The sequence below is a fragment of the Emys orbicularis genome, chromosome 1, assembly GCF_028017835.1.
Source record: "Emys orbicularis isolate rEmyOrb1 chromosome 1, rEmyOrb1.hap1, whole genome shotgun sequence".
NCBI lineage: Eukaryota > Metazoa > Chordata > Testudines > Emydidae > Emys > Emys orbicularis.
This window is the reverse complement of record NC_088683.1, coordinates 184419194-184442547: the sequence shown is the minus strand read 5'-3', so window position 1 is coordinate 184442547 and position 23354 is coordinate 184419194.

Sequence of the window (23354 nt, the reverse complement as noted above, 5' to 3'; positions counted from 1 at the left end):
GCTCAAAGTGCACTGATGAGCTGTTAATGCGCCTCAGCAGGGTCCACTCAGACAGTTAATACGGGCAAGCTAGAGTGGGGTAGAATGAAACCCCAAGCTTGTCATGAACCAAACGTTCATGTAGATAAACCCTAAATAGCAGGAAAAAGACTGGTTATACAGTATTCTTCCTGACTGAAAGCAGTACGATTCAGAGTAAAAAAAATAAGAGGAACCAATCAGATGAAATGAAGGCCAGCATTTTCTCACGGGGCCTCCAAGTCTGAGTACCTCAAAGTTTAGGTACCAAATTTGAGATATCTTGGGCCTAGTTTTCACAGGTGCTGAACCACCCAATCCTGTGATTGACTTTGTTGCTTAGCCTCTGTGAAAATCAATAAAGTCTCCATTTAGGCCCTCAAGAGAAGCCCCCCAAATGAACGAGTGTGATGGGTTGGATCACAGAAACCCCCTTTGGGCTGCCAACTGATGTGCCAAGACTACTTCTGCCCCTGCCTTCCCTGCCAGCTTGGGACTCCAGAACCCTGCCTGGTTACTGTCCTTTATTCCAGTTTCTTTCAGGTATCCTTTGGGGGTGGAGAGGCTATCTCTTGAGCCAGCTGAAGACAAGATGGAGGGGTCTCCCAGAGGCTTAAATAGACTTTCTCTTGTGGGTGGAGACCCCCCTCCTCTCTCCTATGCAAAATCTAGCTTCAAGATGGAGTTTTGGAGTCACATGGGCAAGTCACATGTCCATGCATGACTCAGTTTTTACAGGCAGCAGCCATTGCCCACATGCTATCTTGAATGTCTCCAGAAGACTTCTTATGTGGATTGGAGTCTTCCAAGATCCACTGTTCATTAAGTGTTTCTTGACTGGGCACTTAATTTGCACATTCCTTTCTCAAGAAGCTGACCAAATGCTTTACTAAGGCTACTTAAAATTAAGTACACAGCCAATATTCATAACTTTGAGTAAAAAATTATACATGCATACAAATAGGATGAATGTATTCAGTAGATCATAACCTTTACAGATATATGTTATATGGCATATGTAGCATAAAACATATTCCAGTTATGTCATATATACATTCATAGGCATATTCCTGTAAAGCATTATGGGGTGCAACGTCACAACAAGCACTTGGGAAAATGTTGGCCTTAGTTTTGAATTAAATTGCCAAGTGTTTTGAGCTCTCTACTTCTGAATGCCTGTCAGACAAAGTCCTAGCACAAGGCAACCCAGAGAGAGGTTTTACAGATTAGTGAAGGACAAGTTACTGTATTATCTTTATAAACAGGGATAGCTTAACCCAAAAGATTAGAATTTTAAAGTAATTTGGAGTTTAAACGTCAAACTGCACCCAAGAGAACCCCACTGTGAACCAGGACATAAGACGAATCTGATGTATAAATAAGAAACAGGAGTCTGACAAACACAATGTAAAGCAGAGCAGTATCTAAGGGCCACTATTACTCTGGCTGACCAGTTCCTTACTACAATAATCCCTTCAGTGGAAATATTTGAGGAGTAAAGGTATGACTCAACATGTGTAAGGGTGGCAGAATCCAGTCCTGAAATATTGTATAATGCGATGGTTAACAGAATCAATGACAACTAAAAAGGAACTGAGGAAAGACAAAACAACCCAGACAGCATGAAGCAATAGGTCAATACAAACCCTTAAGGAAGGGCAAATTCCTAGCTGTGACCACATGTAAAGTGCCAGTCTGAAATTTATTCAGAAGGTTATTTAATCAAGACAAGATGGGTCCTATATAATTGCATCACTGCAACTTTGGAAAGAAAAGGAAGATTAGAAACAGGCTTGGCAAATTGAAAGGTTGTCGCCTGGGACTGAAGTCTGCTTAAGTGTTTAGAGACAGCAGTGTTTTAGGGAAGGATGGCATAAAACCAGACAGAGCAACTTTAATCACTTGAATGTATTAGTTAAGTTTCAAGTCATCAGTTTGTATCCACCTTCATCCCAGGTCAATATTTTTATATTTATGCATTTACAGAAAACAAAGCTATTGTAACACACAAGTTACTTCTGTTTAGTTCCTCTCATTTGTGTACTGTCTTTTAGTATTTCTTGTGTGCTATATTATTTGTGTAGCATTTTCTGCAACATAGTTAACTTTGAAGGCCATGGAATTGTAGTGGCAACAACAAAAAAAGCCAGTATATATAACAGCAATAGAATCATCCATTTAGGATGTCCAGGAAAGAGGGCTATTGTAGAAAACTGCAAAATGCCTGTTTGGATTGCCTGAGAAAGTTGGTGTGATTTTGACAAAAGGATTCCACTTGAGGGAAGCTCTTTTTTATATAGATATCAGAAAAAGGGGGCTGAAATGGCTTTAATTACACCAATCCCTTTCCTTTACAATACCTCATGAATAAAAATGAATTGATTTTTTTGTCTCCATGGCAACTGTCCCTCTTTCGACTTTCTAAAGAGAGTTTGCTACTTGCTCAAAGATTCATTAAATGGAAATAATCTCAACACTCACTCTCCAGCCAGAGACCTAGTTCTTACAGTCAAGATGCTGTTTTAGAGGATATATATTTGACCAAAAAAACCAAAAACAAACAAACAAAAAACAAAACAAAACAAAAAAACCACACACCTTTTGAGATTGAAACTCTTAGTTTCTAATGCAAAATTCTTTAAAGACCACATTTTCCCATAAAAGCCATGGTTAAACCAACTAGAAGAGCCATCCTGCAAGTGACAATTAGTTGGAGGTACTTAGCTAAACCCCATTATGTATCCAAGAGAGGTGCTTAAATCAGAGTGCTTTTTTAAAGAAATAGCAAAAGTAGCTGCTTCAAGTATCCATCGAACTTTTAACCCTCCTATTGACTTAACTCTTCTTCTTGGCAAGTGCCTTGATTTGATGATGTTCTCAATTTAGGAGTGGAAAGTGTTGTATTTTGCTTGCAATGGTATCTGGTGACTTGGAAGACTGTGCATTTTCTTTTTCTGACATTCAGAGGAGGGTGGAGAAGGGCGAGTGGGAGACAGCATAGTTTTACTTTCTCTGCTTTGCAAGGATCTCAGTTCCAGGCAGATTGTGAAGCACTACAAAAGGATCTCTCAAAACTGGATGACTGGGCAACAAAATGGCAGATGAAATTCAATGTTGATAAATGCAAAGTAACGCACATTGGAAAACATAATCCAAACTATACATATCAAACAATGGGGTCTAAATTAGCTGTTACCACTCAAGAAAGATCTTGGAGTCATTGTGGATAGTTCTCTGAAAACATCCACTCAATGTGCAGTGGTAGTTAAAAAAGTGAATAGAATGTTGGGAATCATTAAGAAATGCAGAGATAAGAAGACAGAAAATATCATATTGCCGCTATATAAATCCATGGGATGCCCAAATCTTGAATATTGCGTGCTGATGTGATCGCCCCATCTCAAAAAAGATATATTGGAATTGGAAAATGTTCAGAAAATGGCAACAAAAATGATTAGGGGATATGGAGCATCTGCCATATGAGAAGAGATTAATAAGACTGGGACTTTTCAGCTTGGAAAAAAGACGACTACAGGGGGATATGATAGAGTTCCATAAAATCATGACTGGTGTGGAGAAAGTAAAAAAGGAAGTGTTATTTACTCCTTCTCAAACACAAGAACTAGGGTTCACCAAATGAAATTAATAGGCAGCAGGTGTAAAACAAACAAAAGGAAGTATTTTTCCCACAATGCACAGCCAACCTGTGGAATTCCTTGCAAAAGGATGTTGTGAAGGCCAAGACTATAACAGGGTTCAAAAAAGAACTAGATAAATTCATGGAGGATAGGTCCATCAATGGCTATTAGGAATGGCTATTAGGAATGTGCAGGGATGGTGTCCCTAGCCTCTGTTTGCCAGAAGTTGGGAGTGGGCAACAGGGGATGGATCACTAGATGATTACCTGTTCTGTTTTTTCCCTCTGGGGCACCTGGCATTGGCCACTCTGAGAAGACAGGATACTGGGCTAGATGGACCTGTGGTCTGACCCAGTATGGCCATTCTTATGTTCAGTGTGCAAGTCATACAGGGGTTGTCCATATGTCTCTTATGCTGGCCTTCTCACACACAGCACTTCAGGCTGGGTCTAGAACATCTTTCTTTTCCATGGGCTCAGGTATCCATATTGCTCATAAAAGACTATCATTTCCTCTATTCTTTCCAGATGAAATTCAAAGACTATCATTTAGAAAGATCATTAGATTATTGCCCTGTTCTGTTCATTCCTTCTGAAGCATCTGGCATTGGCCACTGTCAGAAGAGAGGATGCTGGGCTAGATGGACCATTGGTCTGACCCAGTATTCATCTAATGTGAACCAGCCTGTTTAAGAGATGCAGCTTAGGGGTGCAGTTGGACACAGTGAAACACAGCACTGTGTTGCCTTTTATAGACTGCCTTCTCAGTGGCAGGAACTCAGAGGTGATGATGATGGAAGTCCTTATTAAGATGGGGTAGAACTTGCATGTTAATTGTGCATTGTGTGAAAGCAAATGACTAGTAACTAAAAACAATTCAAAGTGACCCACATTGGAGCTGGTATAATAACAAAGTTACAACAACCTCCCTCCAGAAAAGACATTTTGAAGAAGTATTAATGCTCATTGCTGGAAACCAGCAACAGATTAAGTGTTTTAAGCAGAGCTGACTTCTGCCTCAGCTCTACTTCTAACATGCCAATGGTGATTTTGTATCATGCTTACTTTAATAAAACAGGCTATTTCATTAAAGAAAAAAAACCTATACTGGTTGCCAAATGTTGGCATTCTAAATAAAAAAAATTCTTCTTTGGTCTGACTCTGTATGGCTGTTCTTTTATTTGTATGCTCAAAGTGCAGCTTCAAAAGGATGGATTTGGGGTGGGTCATTTGCATTCCTCCTCACCCCCAAAGTATTTCCCCAGGAAATCCACTTCACACATATTGGCCCCCAAATCCTTTGAAGTCCCTAATATCTCCCAGAGATTGCATTAAACCTGTCTTCCGCCTAAAGAATTTCTGTACAATCCCATGAAAATATGGAAATATTTGCATTTTCAATACACTGGACTCCCCAAGTATTTAAACTTAATTCCATAAGGTTTGTCCAGGATATTGTCATATTGTCACAGTTTCTCTCCCACCCTAACAGTGCTGGAGAGTTTCTGATGTGTGTCAAGTATACCCCTTCTCAAGTCCTTACCCCAGGGTGTTCTAAGTGCATGCTCTAAGTATGCCTAGGGTGACCAGATGTCCCATTTTTAAAGGGACAGTCCCATTTTTTGGGACTTTTTCTTATATAGGCGCCTATTGCCCCTCACCCCCTGTCCCATTTTTTCACAGTTGCTATCTGGTCACCCTAAGTATGCCTGTTCTAAGATCCCCACCCAGAGGTCAAGGATTCACCAGATCCTGGCTTACATGGGGGTGGAGAGTAGGGAACAGGATTCAGACCCACCCGAAAAGACAACCTCCCAAAACCTGTCTCACCTGACGATAGTCAGAACCCCATATATAGGCGTGGCTGCCCCAGATGTTGTTGCAGATAGGGGGCAGAAACCCCAGGGGAGCAGGAATCCCCAGATCCCATCTCACATGGGAAGTAGGAAGAGGAGCTCAGATGCCCCAGAAAGGCAAGCGCTCTATAGAACCTCCTCCAATGAGGGGTGAGAGGAGAAGGGAGAGGGTTGTCAGATCCTCATAGTTGGGCAGGGGCCCTCAGAGGCTGGCACACACATGGGGGGCAGGAGGAACTCTGACACCCTGGTGGGGTAAGGATCCCCACATCCTAGCTCATATGGGGGGTAAGGAATGGGGATCAGAACACCTTACAAAGGCAAGACTCCTCCAGAACCTCGTGCACACACAGGCAACCAGAGGGACAAGAAGAAGAGGAAGTAGGAAGATGCCCCAGATCCTGCCACACACAGAGAAGCAGAGAATGTTGAGTGCACAGTCACCTCTACGTCTATTCTCCCTCTCTCCTATCCACCCCCACTCCTCCACCCCCTAAAATGGCCCTCCCCTGCGAGAGCATCCACATAGCTACATTTAAAAAAGGGCAAACAAAATAACCCACACTACTTTGACTACATTCCTCCAGAATGGTACCTACCCCCTGGACATTAATGATCTGGAGGATGGTGTGGACTGCACTCTCAGCAAGTTTGCAGATGACACTAAACTGAGAGGAGTCTTAGATACGCTGGAGGGTAGGAATAGGATACAGAGGGACCTAGACAAATTAGAGGATTGGGCCAAAAGAAACCTGATGAGGTTCAACAAGGACAAGTGCAGAGTCCTGCACTTAGGACGGAAGAATCCCATTCACTGTTACAGACTAGGGACCGAATGGCTAGGAAGCAGTTCTGCAGAAAAGGACCTAGGGGTTACAGTGGACGAGAAGCTGGATACGAGTCGACAGTGTGCCCTTGTTGCCAAGAAGGCTGACGGCATTTTGGGCTGTATAAGTAGGGGCACTGCCAGCAGATCGAGGGACGTGATCATTCCCCTCTATTCAACATTGGTGAGGCCTCATCTGGAGTACTGTGTCCAGTTTTGGGCCCCACACTACAAGAAGGATGTGGAAAAATTGGAAAGAGTCCAGCGGAGGGCAACAATAATGATTAGGGGGCTGGAGCACATGACTTATGAGGAGAGGCTAAGGGAACTGGGATTGTTTAGTCTGCAGAAGAGAAGAATGAGGGGGGATTTGATAGCTGCTTTCAACTACCTGAAAGGGGGTTCCAAAGAGGATGGAACTAGACTGCTCGCAGTGGTACCAGATGACAGAACAAGGAGTAATGGTCTCAAGTTGCAGTGGGGGAGGTTTAGGTTGGATATTAGGAAAAACATTTTCACTAGGAGGGGGGTGAAGCACTGGAATGGGTTACCTAGGGAGGTGATGGAATCTCCTTCCTTAGAGGTTTTTAAGGTCAGGATTGACAAAGCCCTGGCTGGGATGATTTAGTTTGGAATTAGTCCTGCTTTGAGCAGGGGGTTGGACTAGATGACCTCCTGAGGTCCCTTCCAACCCTGATATCACTGCTCTACAGCCAAAATGCTTCTGAAATAAATGTAGTCAAACTTTACTAATTCTGGGTCACTGAGAACGAAAATCATGCTTAAAATTGTTGATTGGCTCTAGTTTTCAAGATATGCTATTGGGTCAGTATATACGACCCTTGACTTGGGAATGGCGGAGGATAAGTGAGTTATAAAGGGAAGGGATCTCAATTTAAACCAGAAATGACTAAAATACATCTTTGACTGGATCTATGAATCAATCTATGACTGGGTTTGGACAGTACTTGCTTTTTAGGCAAAACAATGAATGATGCAATCTGAAGCTGGTATTGCGTCATACATGATATGAATTGCATCATGTTATTCCTAGAAGTCATGGATGATGCAATCATAATGAAGCTTACATCACTCTGCTGAACAAATTGCCCTATATCAGCTCTAGAAATCATACAGTGTCGTGCTCTCTTATTTGTCAGTGTTTGATTTTGCAAAGGGACACATTTCTGTTTAGCCAAAGTGAGCAGAGATGCCTCGTACTTGTGTGAACAGTGCAGATAACTTCTGCTATGTTTGTGGTGAAGTGACTTTTGCATCACAAAAGCGCAGTATAACCACTATGGTTAAGAAAGCCTATCACCTTTCTTTTGGCTGCAAAATTGGAGATCAGGACAAGAGGTGGGCCCCACACATATGCTGCAACACTTGTGCAACAAATCTTCGCCAGTGGTTGAACAGGAAAAGGAAATCTATGCCTTTTGCAGTGCCAATGATTTGGAGAGAGCCAACAGATCATACCAGCAATTGTTACTTCTGCATGGTGCCTCCAGTTGGGAAAGGTGTGTCAAAGAAGAAAAAGTGGACTGTGCATTATCCAAACATTCCATCAGCTATATGCCCAGTACCCCACGGAGAAGGACTGCCGGTTCCTGATGCACCAGAATCATTCTCACTTGAGTCAGACGAGGAAGAGGAAGAGGATGAAACTTCTGGTCCTGAACCATCAATGTCACAGGACCCACATTTTCTCCCATCCTCCTCCTCTGAACCACACCTCATAACACAAGGTGAACTGAATGACCTTGTCAGGGATTTGGAACTACCCAAGAGTAAGGCAGAGCTGTTGGGCTCCAGACTACAACAGTGGAATCTCCTGGCAGGTGATGTTCGGGTTTCCATGTTCCGTGACCGTCAAAAGGATCTTGTGCCATTCTTCTTCATGGAAGGTGATCTTGTAGCCTGCAACAACATCGATGGTGTGATGGCAGCCCTCAACATCGTTCACGATCCAGATGAGTGGAGACTGTTCATTGATTCATCGAAAACGAGTCTTAAAGCTGTTTTACTGCATAATGGCAATGTTTTGCCATCAATTGCAGTTGGTCATGCAGTCCATATGAAGGAAACCTATGACAACATGAAACAACTTTTGAGGTGCATAAACTATGACCAACATCAGTGGCAGCTTTGTGGCAATTTGAAGGTTGTTGCTCTCTTGCTTGGTCTGCAGACTGGATACACAAAGTACTGCTGTTTTCTCTGCGAATGGGATAGTCGTGCAAGAGATTCCCACTACATCAAGAAAGATTGGCCACTCCAACAGTCATTGGAGCCTGGGAGGAAAAGTGTTCAGCATCCACCACTTGTTGAGTCAAGGAAGATTTTGTTACCACCCTTACATATCAAGCTGGGTCTGATGAAGAACTTTGTCAAGGCCATTGACAAAACACAAGCAGCTTTCAAGTACCTCCGTGGAAAATTTCCAAGGTTAAGTGAAGCTAAGATAAAGGAAGGTGTCTTTGTTGGTCCTCAGATTCGTGAACTTCTTGGAGATGATGCATTTGACCATGCACTGCGTGGCAAGGAAAAGACGGCATGGAAAGCCTTCCAGTTAGTGGCAATAAATTTTCTCGGAAACAACAAGGCAGACAACTACAGGTTGTTGGTGGAAAACCTCCTCAAGGCATACAAAAGCCTTGGTTGCAACATGTCACTAAAGATACATTTTTTGCACTCTCATCTAGATTTTTTTCCACCGAACTGCGGAGCAGTGAGCAACGAGCACAGCGAGCGATTTCACCAGGACATTGCAACGATGGAGAAACGCTATCAGGGCAAATGGTGCCCATCAATGCTTGCAGACTATTGCTGGACAGTGACAAGAGATGCTCCATTTAATGAATGCAAGAGACAAGCCAAGAAGCGCCGAGTAGACACTGAATAGGACTAAACTATGTACAGAATAGTTTTTTGCCTTTTGTTTCATAATAAATTTTATTTATATAACCCTTTTGCTGATTTTTAAAGTGTTACATAAACAGGACAGGTGAAATATTATCATGTAAAGCAACCATAAACACATGAAAAGACCTAGGTTTACAATTGATGATTAAAACTCTACTATCTACACAATATACATAGACATAAAATGTAAAAACTTAAATATCTTAGAAACAGTAGCCAATCAGTTGTTTTAATTGTCATATTTGAATTCAGCACATCAAAATACATAATAAATAGCACATTTTATCTCTGAAGCAGACGACTTCTCAAAAATTGTAGCCCAGTGTATTCTATGATTCTATGACAGGGCAGATTGTAGCAATATGCCTTTCAATCTTTTCAAAATGTATGGCCATCATGAGGCTCATACTGACACTGGCTGAGTCAGGTTCAAAGATCCCCTTGAGCTATCCAGCTAGTATAAAGTGTTGAAAGCTAATAGGCCTGTTAGCTCCTCTACTCTTACATGTTCAGTGCAATCAAATAGGTGCACGAATAGGCTCGGGCCTAACTGGAGAAGCAAAGTCTTTCTCAAACTAGGTTTTAATTTGATTTCCCCAACAGACTGGTGGGTGCCATACACTATGTCAGGGTAACCCCTCAAGTATCTGAGACTCAAGAAAAGCTATGGCTTTTTTCTTGGGAGGGGGAGGGGGAATCTATATTGGGAACTGCTTGGCCAAATGACCCCCAAATTTGGATCACCAACAAACAGAGCCTTATACCACCAGGAGGCACACCTAATTTCAAAGTAATCAGTGTAATCATGTAGATTTTAGAGCACTAACAGTTGAGTTTTAATCATAAAGCTGTTCTTAATTATAGCAGATACAAATGCCAATTTTGAATCTGGCAAGCTTGACAATGTATTTGAACTTATTCAGCTTTTGTAGAGATAAGACAATTGAGAATTCAACGGATGACTTTTTGGTTGAGGCACTGAACAGGAATAAGACATCGACGCTGAATTCTTAGTTCTATCAAGGACATTTGACCTTGAGCAAATCATTTAATCTCTTTCTGCCATCTGTAAAATGGGGATAAAAATCTTCCTTTGTCTGTCCCATCTATTTAGATTGATCTGCGGGACACAGGTTGTCTCTTAAATGTGCGTGCACAGTGCCCTACCCTAATGAAGCCCTGATTTTGGTTGGGCCTCTGGACACTACTGTAATGCAAATAATTCCTTATTCAACCAATAAATAAGGCACAAATTGGTGGAAAACAGCATTCAATTGAGGAGCTATTTGCTATCATTTTAATAGTGGCAGCACACAATCATTTCCTCTTTTATCCTAACCACAGCTGCAATGCTTATTAGGCAAGTAAGCTGTAATCAGCCAGTTAAAGTTGTCAGTGATTCAGCTGTACCCAATTTGTATGTTTAAATTCATTTCTGGCTGTGCTGACCTCTTTCCGCCCCCCCCCCACTAAAATGTTTGAAATGCCCTACAACTGGGATACACTGATCCCACTGATAACACTGCATTATATATACAGAAGTCTGGCATTTCAATAGTTGTCATCTCATGGTGCCTTTTCTTTTAAAAGGGGAACAACATTTTTAGGTTCACAACCTAAAAAAATGTCCTACCCTCAGCCTCCACTTAGAGCAGAGCTAATTACTTCATCCATGCAGTGTATTTATGTGGTCTGCATGGAATATTGAGATTCTAACCCTCATGGTTACAAAGAAGCCTTCCAAATAGAAACCAAGCTTAATTGTCTTTGGGCAGCCTGAGGTGATAATTATGAGAGGTGTTCAACCACTACCCCCAATATCATCACTGGAGTGTTAACGCTGCAGGAGTGGGAAAGGAAATGCAAAATTTAGAAACAGTGGTGGTCCTAGAAGGAAGCAGATTTCCTCATCAGGTGATGCGCATAGTGACAATGAGGTAGTGAACAAAGAAAAGAACAGTAACTGAAAGTTCAGTTAATATATAATAGGTCAGATTCTACTCATGATCTTTGTGCACGGATGTCAGTGGAACATCCACGGCAGATTGAGAGTCGTATACAGTCCTGAGTATATATACCCCAGCCATAATTAAACCTTGGTATTTAGCCCTTTTTCCAAAATGAGATTTTGACATCCCTCATTTTGCGGTTAAGTTCCACAATTCCTCAGCCTACTTTTTTGATGACAATATTTGTTTATTGAAATGAATACTCAGTGACCAGCAGTGCAGTATAGTCAACATCTTGCAGGACTTAGATTTTACAAACGTAGGTCTTGATCCTGTACTGAGACCTGTAAGTCTGCATCCCAGTGCTCATGAGGATCTTCACTGACCTTGATGAAACTCTGCACAGACAAGGGCATGAACCAGTGAACCCTGTTGGACAGGACAATAAAAAAGAATAGTCGTTGTATCTTGCCAAGCATTCACATTGGGAAGTCTTCTTATCTCCCATTCTGTAAACTAATTCTTTATTCGTAGCACACGGCAAAGCTTCTGAATCAGTCATGTGTGATTGGGATCTTTACCCATTTCCATTGCTTTGTGATACATAAAACTGCACAAGAAATGAAGAATATGCAGAGAAATCTGTTTGTGAGAAGCGAGTTGTTTTCAAGAGACACCCAACAGAGCCATCTTTTAACCTGGCGGAGAAGTATCCTTTTCTTCTAAGTTTGTTCACTAGCTAGATAGAGCTATCAGAGCATTTTTTGCAGTCTCCTCCCAAGTCAGCATTTCTATGTTTTAAGTTTCAGTGGAAACTAAAAGGGAAATATCATGAAAAGTTTCATAAAATTATAAACTTTTTTTCATGGAAAGTATTTGCTTTGTGTGGAAATTTGAGTTGTAGATGAAAATTACAGGACAAAAATGGAAAACAATGGGTTTGGGGCCACATTTTTAAAAAATAGTTTATAAACAAATTTCTTTTTTGAGGAGGAGGGGAGGAAGAGGAAAATAAACCCACTGAACAAACCAAACCAAATCACCATTGTACAACTAGCCTTATTGTTGACGGAGGCTCATGCCGTCACTCAGTTCAGCAAACTAGAGGTGCTGAGCCAGTGATCTCACAGGCCTGGTCTACCACTATAAAGTTAGATCAACCCAACTACATTGCTCAGAGCTGTGAAAAATTTCATGTCCTGTGCGATGTAGTTAAGTCGACCTGAGCCTCCAAGAATTCTTCTGTCGACCTAGCTACCGCATCTCAGAAAGATGGATTTACTACAGCAATGGAAGAACTCCTTCCATCACTGTAGTCAGCGCACACATTGGGGCAGTGCAGGTGCAGCACTGCTGCTGTGACACTAGTGTTTTTAGGGTAGACATACCCGCAGTGGCCTGTTTTGTGTGAACAACTTAATCTAAGTACAAACACATATTTAAATGACAATAAAAAAATATAGATGTGGGGGAAAGTTTCACACATTCAACTTTGACAAGAGTTTTACTTGTATGTTAAATTCCACAAAAAACTGCTGTTCCCCCTCCTCCTGGAAAAACTGCAAAGCGGAAAATATGTCTTTTAAAAATATGCATAACAGAAAGTTAAAAGTTAGGGAGAAACTGGGGATGGAAAAAAGAGTCACAGTATATCTAGAATAAGGAGACTATAACGACACAGTAGCTATTATAGGTATAACCCCAACCTACACTAATGGAAAGGGTTTTTCCGTCAATGTATGAACATTGTTGCCCTGAACGGCAGCAGCTATGTTGATGGAAGCATTCTTCTGTCACCATAGGTGTGTCAACACTGCGGGGGGGCGGGGGGGGGGAAATTCCTTCCTGACCCAAATACAGAGACCAGTTAGACCCTAAGCATGTGGGTGAGAGCTACTAGCCACACATCTGGGAAAGAATTTCAGTAGTAACCCAGAGCCCTCCCCACCTGGAGTCCTATTGTCGGCAATTGGAGATATTTGCTAATTACAGTTGTGCATGGGCCATAAGCCATTGTAGGCAATCTCATCATACTATCCCCTCCATAAAATTATCAAGCTCAGTCTTGAAACAAGTTAGGTGTTCTTCCCCCATTACACCCCTTTGAAAGGCTGTTCCAGAACTTCACTCCTCGGATGGTGAGAAACATTTGTCTAACTTCAAGCCTAAACTTGTTGATGGCCAGTTTATATACATTTGTTCTTATGCCAACATTAGCTCTTAACTTAAATAACTCCTCTTCTTTCCAGGTGTTTATCCCTCTGATGTATTAGAGGGAGCAATCATATCTTCCCTCAGCCTTTGTTTAGTTTGGCTAAACAAACCAATCTCCTTAAGTTTTCTTCCATTAGTTAGGTTCTCCATTCCTCTGATCATCCTTAGAGCCCTTCTCTGCACCTATTCTAGTTTGAATTCATATTTCATAAACATGGAGACCAGAACTGCACACAGTAGAACTGCCATTACACAAGGCACTAGAGGAAGTCTCACCAGTGCCTTGTGTAAAGGTAATAATTCCTATCGCTAATGGAAATACCTCACCTGATGCATCCTAAGATTATATTAGCCTTTTTCACAGCTGCATCACACTGATGGCTCATAGTCATTCTGTGATCAACCCAATACACCCAGGTCTTTATCTTCTTCCATTGCTTCCAACTGATATGTCCACAGCTTATAGCAAAAAATCTTGTAAGTCCCTAAGTACATGATCTTGAACTTTGCATTATTAAAATTTCATTCCATTTCTATTACTTAAGTTCTCAAGGTCCTCCAGATCTTCAGGTCCTCCTCCATATTGGCAATACCTCCATTTTTTGTGCCAAAGTCAATGTTAAATAAGATTTTAGGACCAATCAATCCTTAAGGAACTCCACTAGTAAGCTCCCTCGAGGTTGACAGGTCACCTTGCAGTTGTGCCTGTTGTACTCTCCCCTTTCACCAATTCCCTAGCCACCTTTTGGTTCTCGTAATAATCCTCAACTTCTCAAATTTAACTAATACATTTCCCAAGTGGAACTGTATCAAATGCCTTACTGAAATCCAGGTACATTACATCTTCTGCATTTCCTTTGTCTGGAAAATCAGTTATCTTCACAAAGAAGGAGCTCAGGTTGGTGTAATGATCTACCTTTGTAAAACCATGTCATATTTTATCCCAATTACTTCAATGACTTTACCTACTGTCTCAATATGTAGATACACATATATACAGACACACCCCTCAATGATTATTAAGTTAAAAAAATTAGCAATTTTTAAAAGAGACCTTACTTTGACATGTTTTTATCGCACAATAACATTGTAAACAATCAATTGATTCAAGTGCTTATTCTTTGGGGGTCAAAACTTCTGTTGTCCCTTGGGTTATCTGGGCCCTGATTGTCTATTATTAGGCATATCTAAATAAAAACTAGGTACTTACATTGGCATAAGACAATTACATGCCTAACTTTAGGTGCCCAACTTTGGATATTTTGGTTTAAATCTGTAGTCAAAAAGTGGACAAAGAAGGCTAAATTGTGATATGTCTGCATTCCTGGCATTTCCCACAACCTGGAAACAGCACTTCAGGGACTGGAGATTTTGTAAGTTTAACTTTCCAGTTCTGCTTGCACGACAGAAAATCCACATGAGGGAGTAGGGCAGAGCAAAATATGCTAATATATTATTGGCAAAAACCAGCTCCATTTGAGCAGTGATTGCAAGAAATGCCTATAGCAACTTTAAAGGCTTATGTGGAAGTTGTTGCTTTTCATACTGAAGTATTTCTGTTTTAGTGCTAGCTATGATGAAGTGCAGAAGAGATACTCAACAAACCAACCATCGGATAGGCATTTTAGAGAGCAGCTTAAATCAATGCACCAGTCAGCAGATCTAGTAAGAGCAGAAATACAAAAAACTGTCTTGCTTGTGGGCATAGAAACAGGAAGTGTAATTGAATTAAAATCACTGTGGTAAAAAGTTTATCATTCCAAATGAATAGGATGCATAGAAAGCAAAAGCACATGTAGTACAAAAATGAAGCTAGTGATGAAGTGAACCTGATTTGTTTTGCTGATGTAGCAAATGTCTCTTGAGAAAATTCTGAGAAAGAAGAGAGAATAAATCTGGAATTTACAAATGCAAGAGTAAATGTTACATTAGAATCAGTGGCACCATGCAATGTTCAGAACTGAGTATGACATGATAGCAACGGATCCCCTGAAGAAATACAGTCAAATAATTTTCTTCTGGGGACATAGAATCATCCCAATGGATAAAACCACACAGCTTTGGTAACATGCTATGAAATTAATACAGTGGAATCATGTTAATTGGTACACCTCCATGGATAGCTTCACTGGTCTACAATTTTTGAGAAGTCGTCTGCTTCAGAGATAAAATGTGCTATTTATTATGTATTTTGATGTGCTGAATTCAAATATGACAATTAAAACAACTGATTGGCTACTGTTTCTAAGATATTTAAGTTTTTACATTTAATGTCTATGTATATTGTGTAGATAGTAGAGTTTTAATCATCAATTGTAAACCTAGGTCTTTTCATGTGTTTATGGTTGCTTTACATGATAATATTTCACCTGTCCTGTTTATGTAACACTTTAAAAATCAGCAAAAGGGTTATATAAATAAAATGTATTATGAAACAAAAGGCAAAAAACTATTCTGTACATAGTTTAGTCCTATTCAGTGTCTACTCGCCGCTTCTTGGCTTGTCTCTTGTATTCATTAAATGGAGCATCTCTTGTCACTGTCCAGCAATAGTCTGCAAGCATTGATGGGCTCCATTTGCCCTGATAGCCTTTCTCCATTGTTGCAATGTCCTGGTGAAATCGCTCGCCGTGCTCGTCGCTCACTGCTCCACAGTTCGGTGGAAAAAAATCTAGATGAGAGTGCAAAAAATGTATCTTTAGTGACATGTTGCAACCAAGGCTTTTGTATGCCTTGAGGAGGTTTTCCACCAACAACCTGTAGTTGTCTGCCTTGTTGTTTCCGAGAAAATTTATTGCCACTAACTGGAAGGCTTTCCATGCCGTCTTTTCCTTGCCACGCAGTGCATGGTCAAATGCATCATCTCCAAGAAGTTCACGAATCTGAGGACCAACAAAGACACCTTCCTTTATCTTAGCTTCAGTTAACCTTGGAAATTTTCCACGGAGGTACTTGAAAGCTGCTTGTGTTTTGTCAATGGCCTTGACAAAGTTCTTCATCAGACCCAGCTTGATGTGTAAGGGTGGTAACAAAATCTTCCTTGATTCAACAAGTGGTGGATGCGGAACACTTTTCCTCCCAGGCTCCAATGACTGTCGGAGTGGCCAATCTTTCTTGATGTAGTGGGAATCTCTTGCACGACTATCCCATTCGCAGAGAAAACAGCAGTACTTTGTGTATCCAGTCTGCAGACCAAGCAAGAGAGCAACAACCTTCAAATTGCCACAAAGCTGCCACTGATGTTGGTCATAGTTTATGCACCTCAAAAGTTGTTTCATGTTGTCATAGGTTTCCTTCATATGGACTGCATGACCAACTGCAATTGATGGCAAAACATTGCCATTATGCAGTAAAACAGCTTTAAGACTCGTCTTCGATGAATCAATGAACAGTCTCCACTCATCTGGATCGTGAACGATGTTGAGGGCTGCCATCACACCATCGATGTTGTTGCAGGCTACAAGATCACCTTCCATGAAGAAGAATGGGAAAAGATCCTTTTGACGGTCACGGAACATGGAAACCCTAACATCACCTGCCAGGAGATTCCACTGCTGTAGTCTGGAGCCCAACAGCTCTGCCTTACTCTTGGGTAGTTCCAAATCCCTGACAAGGTCATTCAGTTCACCTTGTGTTATGAGGTGTGGTTCAGAGGAGGAGGATGGGAGAAAATGTGGGTCCTGTGTCATTGATGGTTCAGGACCAGAAGTTTCATCCTCTTCCTCGTCTGACTCAAGTGAGAATGATTCTGGTGCATCAGGAACCGGCAGTCCTTCTCCGTGGGGTACTGGGCGTATAGCTGATGGAATGTTTGGATAATGCACAGTCCACTTTTTCTTCTTTGACACACCTTTCCCAACTGGAGGCACCATGCAGAAGTAACAATTGCTGGTATGATCTGTTGGCTCTCTCCAAATCATTGGCGCTGCAAAAGGCATAGATTTCCTTTTCCTGTTCAACCACTGGCGAAGATTTGTTGCACAAGTGTTGCAGCATATGTGTGGGGCCCACCTCTTGTCCTGATCTCCAATTTTGCAGCCAAAAGAAAGGTGAGAGGCTTTCTTAACCATAGTGGTTATACTGCGCTTTTGTGATGCAAAAGTCACTTCACCACAAACATAGCAGAAGTTATCTGCACTGTTCACACAAGTACGAGGCATCTCTGCTCACTTTGGCTAAACAGAAATGTGTCCCTTTGCAAAATCAAACACTGATAAATAAGAGAGCACGACACTGTATGATTTCTAGAGCTGATATAGGGCAATTTGTTCAGCAGAGTGATGTAAGCTTCGTTATGATTGCATCATCCATGACTTCTAGGAATAACATGATGCAATTCGTATCATGTATGATGCAATACCAGCTTCAGATTGCATCATTCATTGTTTTGCCTAAAAAGCAAGTACTGTCCAAACCCAGTCATAGATTGATTCATAGATCCAGTCAAAGATGTATTTTAGTCATTTCTGGTTTAAATTGAGATCCCTTCCCTTTATAACTCACTTATCCTCCGCCATTCCCAAGTCAAGGGTCGTATATACTGACCCAATAGCATATCTTGAAAACTAGAGCCAATCAACAATTTTAAGCATCATTTTCGTTCTCAGTGACCCAGAATTAGTAAAGTTTGACTACATTTATTTCAGAAGCATTTTGGCTGTAGAGCAGTGTGTCTTAATTAAGGAGTTTCCCCACATTGAAGGAGCCATATACACATAGGAACAGTCCTGAATTAAAGTGACATAATAAACATTTTACTCAACTTTTTTTTGATATTTGTCAACTCCAGTCTTTAAGGAATGGAGCTTATATATCCTATTTTAAACACTTGGTGAAACTTTGGTCAGTGCTTATGGAAGTTATACAAATACATCACCCATTTAGTGAAATTTATATTAAATACTGTCCGCATCAGTCAACAGTAATTGTCATCACTATAATTAGGCAAAACTTGTTCCCTTCATCTGTAGCTTCATTTTATATTACAAGTAAATCAAGATCACTCAATAAACCATCCATACTGATTAAACAAAACAAGTGAACCAAATATATTCTAATTAAAAATATTACATGTTTATACAGCATTGCTCATCTTGAAGGACAGTACAAATGTATAAATTACAATACATGTAAGAATCACCTAATCCATCACTGATATGCATCCACTTCTAGAGAGAAACACAGCAGTTGCTTAACCAGCACACAGCTGGAAGGATAGATATCAGATTGTCAAGGTGGTTAAGACCATGCAAATAAGATGATGCATTGTTTTAGCTTCTAGTGTGCCAATGTAAACTGGATTCAAGTTTAAATTTTTCAGAAGCCTAATCAGATTTAGACTGCACTTAATAAAAATGCTGCACCTTCCATTCTGACAAACCCAACTCTTGAGAACTTACTAAACAAAAAATAGGTAAAGGACAACAACAGTACAGTGTGACTGCGCTTAAGGTACTCAAAACAGACCAGACTGGGAAAGGTTCCTCAGTGGTGTTATGGGAATGTGTTGATGAATGCCTGTGCCCCTTATGGAACGGAAAAAAGTTTTACTGCTGTCTCAACCTGGTTCACTTTGGCACACATTCTTTCAGGATTGGGGCAGGAACAGCGGCAGTGGTGGAGGGTTTTTATTCTAAAGGTTCAGGCTAGAGGGCACTGAAAATCAAAGTGTTCCAGGATTCACGTCTGCCCCAGGAAAAAGGTTGCTAGCACTGGCAACAAGTGCAACTAACCTTGTCTGTTTCCAATTCCAGTGTATATCCAAAGCATAACAGATGTTTGTACATGTGGGGACATCATAATGCATTGGGCCCATAAGAAGGTGGCCAGGTCAGCAGGTGGATCGCAGCTGGGCTTCAAGGCCAAAGCTGTACCCATTCAATAGTTCAGCAGGAGAGGGATGTTGTGGGATCAGCTCATGCCTCTTCTGCACTCACAGACAAACACCACACCCATCTCAAGCCACCTTGGGAAAAGTGATCTTGGGGCCTGAAGTGGATTAAGTTAAATATTTAGCATACAGAGGGATGTGGAATTGATCACACAGTTGTGGCTCATCCTCAGTTGTTTGGTCAGACACACTTACCAGATGAGTTCGGTGGGGGGGTATCGAGCCAGCTCACATCAACAGGGAAAGCAAAATTGTCAACTGTGGGGTAGCCAACATAATTTTGGGAGTTTGGGGGTGAGTAGAGAAGAGGGTGATAATACTCAGCAATGTGTGATACAATGGCTCTTTAGGTAGGATGAAGTTCATCTGTCAGATGTTGGGGTTATTTGGCTCTGTGACATTAGGAATTAGATCATGCAGGAGATGGGTGCCAGTCATGGTGGGTAGATGGGGGGGGGGTGTCCATTCTAATTTCTGTGCCCCCAGTGGCCTGTATGCAGTGAGAATAAAGGCTAAAAGAGCTAACTGCTAGATGTAAATGAGGGCCAGGGTTGCACAGTTGGACTTCGCACTCTTGGGGAGAAGGAGCTTGATATGTCTTTGTTCACTGAGGTTCCCCTTATCCAGCCTTGTGGCCTCTGTCATTCCACCTCCACTTATACAGGGGTGGGGGAAGGGCAGTCAGGCAGGGTTTACTGGGAATTATTGGATTCTGGTCAAAGCCCTGTAACTCACACTAGAACCAATTAAATGCCTGGTGTGAGAGAACTGGGGGGCGGGGGTCATTGTAGTGCTCCTCCTCAAGATATGATAAATAAAGTTGCAGACTGCCCTTTAAATCCATCCACTGTGCCTGTCAATCATTCGCTGCTTGTCCTACTCAATGACCAGTGTTTAGTACCAATGAAGTGAATGGGAGTGATCACAGGAGAGAAAAGTTGCACATCACAGGTTTAATGAGAAAGCCCAGGCAACAAGAAATATTCAGCCTGATGTAAAAGTAACTAATTCCTTCTGCAACATGCCAAATGCATATTATGCTATGCCCAACTGATAGGTACACACAGACTATTCCCTTATTGCTCAGTCCAGTTGCACTATATTGGAAATGCCATTCCATTTGAAGAGGGAAGAGACATTTATCTCAATCCTTTTAACAAATATAATTAAGTCATTTTTGATCATGTGAGGAATAGAATTATTGTCTAGGATAGAAATAAGAGAATGTTTTCATTGTAACAAGTTGCTGGGGATACCCAGAGCTGTAAGCCACTGAGTTACCTCTCTATCTCAGCAAGAGTGAGTTTGCTGATGATTAGACTGTGGCTCAGCTCTCTGCCACACCAATTTGCCTTCCTCACCAGCAAACTCCTCAGGACTGTTCCAGCCCAAAACTCACCGCACAGGTAAAAATCAGTGAACTCCAGCCCCCAAGCACCTCAGAGATGTTTCTCTGGAATGCACAGCCTCTACCACTGTGCGCTCACTTGAGATATTAAGTTCACTGCTCTCTTAAGGAGTCAGTACATCACAGCTTATCACTTTAACTGGGGTAAATATACCCATCCCTTCCAACACAGCACTGAATTGGTCTATAGTAAAAGTAAAACTATATTATATAGGAGAGCATGGATTAAGTGATACCAAGTAGAGATGCTTACAAGCAAATAAAGTGAAAGCACATATCTGAAAGACTAAAACAATCTAGAAAGGTACAGCTTTTGTTCGATATGGTTTCTCTCATCCCCAGTCTTCCTTCCAGACTTTTACTGGCCAGCCTGGCCAAGACCCATCACAGAAATCAAGTCACTTGGTTTCTTTGTCTCTTAGGGTGAAGGATAAAGAAATCTCTTTCTGTTCCTTGTATTCAAAAATGGATGTATGTCTTCCAACTCAGGAAGATCCCCTGGGGATTCAGCCTCCTGTCTCTCTCTGAGGTGCATGAGTCATGTGAATTCTCTATCTTCCAAGTACAGGCTTAGAATAATCCCTGCTGGTTTAGCTTAATAGCTTTGTTTACAGCTGATATGTGAACTGAGGTAAACCCACGTTCTTTTGTCTAGGACAGACTTGTTTATCGCCTATAACTAAACTAGGCTGTCTGGTCTTAACATGTTCTAGAAACACTAGACAGTGAGAATTTACAGCTTCACATAACATTTTTACAATGATATTAATAGGTAGTGTGTTGCTATCTTTCATATTATGCCTCAAAATACACATTACATACAAATATTATTGCAGGAGGATGTGGATATAGGGATGCTGAGCGTCACATGGACAAAACAAAAATCTTAAGAATATTTGCCCCAAAACTGAACCAAACTTGAATGAAACCTTTAGATTTTGAAAAAGTTTGGTTATTCCCCTCCTCCATGCTTCTGTACAACTTGTTTTTTCTCGTCCCCAGCACCACAAACAAATATGGTATTTTTAGTAGAACAACTAGCCTTCTGGTATTTGCAGCCCAACTGGAATAATGAAATACCATACATTTAATTTCTTTTTTTCACAGGTTTTCCAGACACATTTCTCCATCAAATATGTTCAGCCAGGATCCATATCTGGTATCTAGGGTAGCTCCTTTGATTCAATGGAGTTACCTCATGGATTAAATTTGGTCCCTTACAGGTGACCTGAAAAGGAAGTTAGGCTTGGTAGCTTCTTTTTCCTCTTTAGATGTCAGCACCTCTAGTTTACTCAAAAAAAACTCATTTGATTTTTTCACTGCAGAAATAAAAAAATTGTATTTATTTTTCCTCTGAGGACTCATTGAAGTCTCAGATGAGTACAGTGAGCTCTCTCAGTTCTTAATTGAATAGTTAGGAAGAGCTGCGTCTTCAGCAAACAGATATTTCCTTCCAACTGTTATCAGACATTTGAGTTAAATGAGAATTTAAAAAGTCTTAAGCAGTCTGAATAAAAATCAGTTCCCCTTTCAAATAATCAGATCTCATTTAGGATTGTGAGATTACAGATATCAGTTATTGTTTCTCTATTTGTCCTTAGTCTTTCATGAACATTTCTTTTCATGAATTTTCTGAATTTCTAGTGCTAAAGAAAGTAAAGTAGTGCAACCCACCTTAAGACCTTCTTTGTGCATCATAAAGCAGCAATATAGGGGGCAACCCCATTTTTCTTTTCCTTTGCATGTCACAAATACATTTTGGAAGCTTCTCCAAACTGCACTTTCTGAAGTTCACTGTCACTTATTTTGGTTTGTGATGTGCCAAAGGCAGCTAATGCCTCAGTTTCTTTTCTGTATCCAGTATGATAATGCTACACATCAGTAAAATAGAGATGTACGATATCAATAATCCAGCAGGAGATGAGCATTTCTCTTTTGTTTAAATCAATTTTTATGAAGTAAAAAGAAAAAAAAAGCTAGCCTATAAAATAATCAAAGTAATAAAGTTACTGTATATATTGTTAATAATGGAGTATCATAAAATGGACATGTGGACTGAAAACAGAGTCAGATCTACTTTACTTTCTTCCATAGAGACTGAATACACCTCTACCCCAATATAATGTGATCCGATATAACACAAATTCGGATATAATGCGGTAAAGCAGTGCTCCAGGAGGGGCTGCACGCTCCGGCGGATCAAAGCAAATTCGATATAACGCGGTTTCACGTATAACACGGTAAGATTTTTTGGCTCCCGAGGACAGCTTTATATAGGGGTAGAGGTGTATTTATTTAGCAAGTTTAAAAAAAGTCAGCAACTTCCACCTACTCTAAAAAACAGATAGAAGACCAGAAATAGAGAGAGGGAAAAATCCCCTTTAAGAACAGGACAATTTCTATTAAATATAATGCCTCAATATGGGAACAGGATGAACAATGAATCCCAACAGATGGCTTTCAGAGATAGCCAGTAATCTTGGTAATTTGGGTTCCAATGCAATATTAGAAAGTGAAGTAGGCCAGAGAATGCTGAAGCAGAACTAGTGTCTATTGAAAAAAAAAAAACACCTCAGAGCCAAAGCAAGTAGCTGCCACTATAGATGTGAACCTGAACACTCCAGGAGAAGA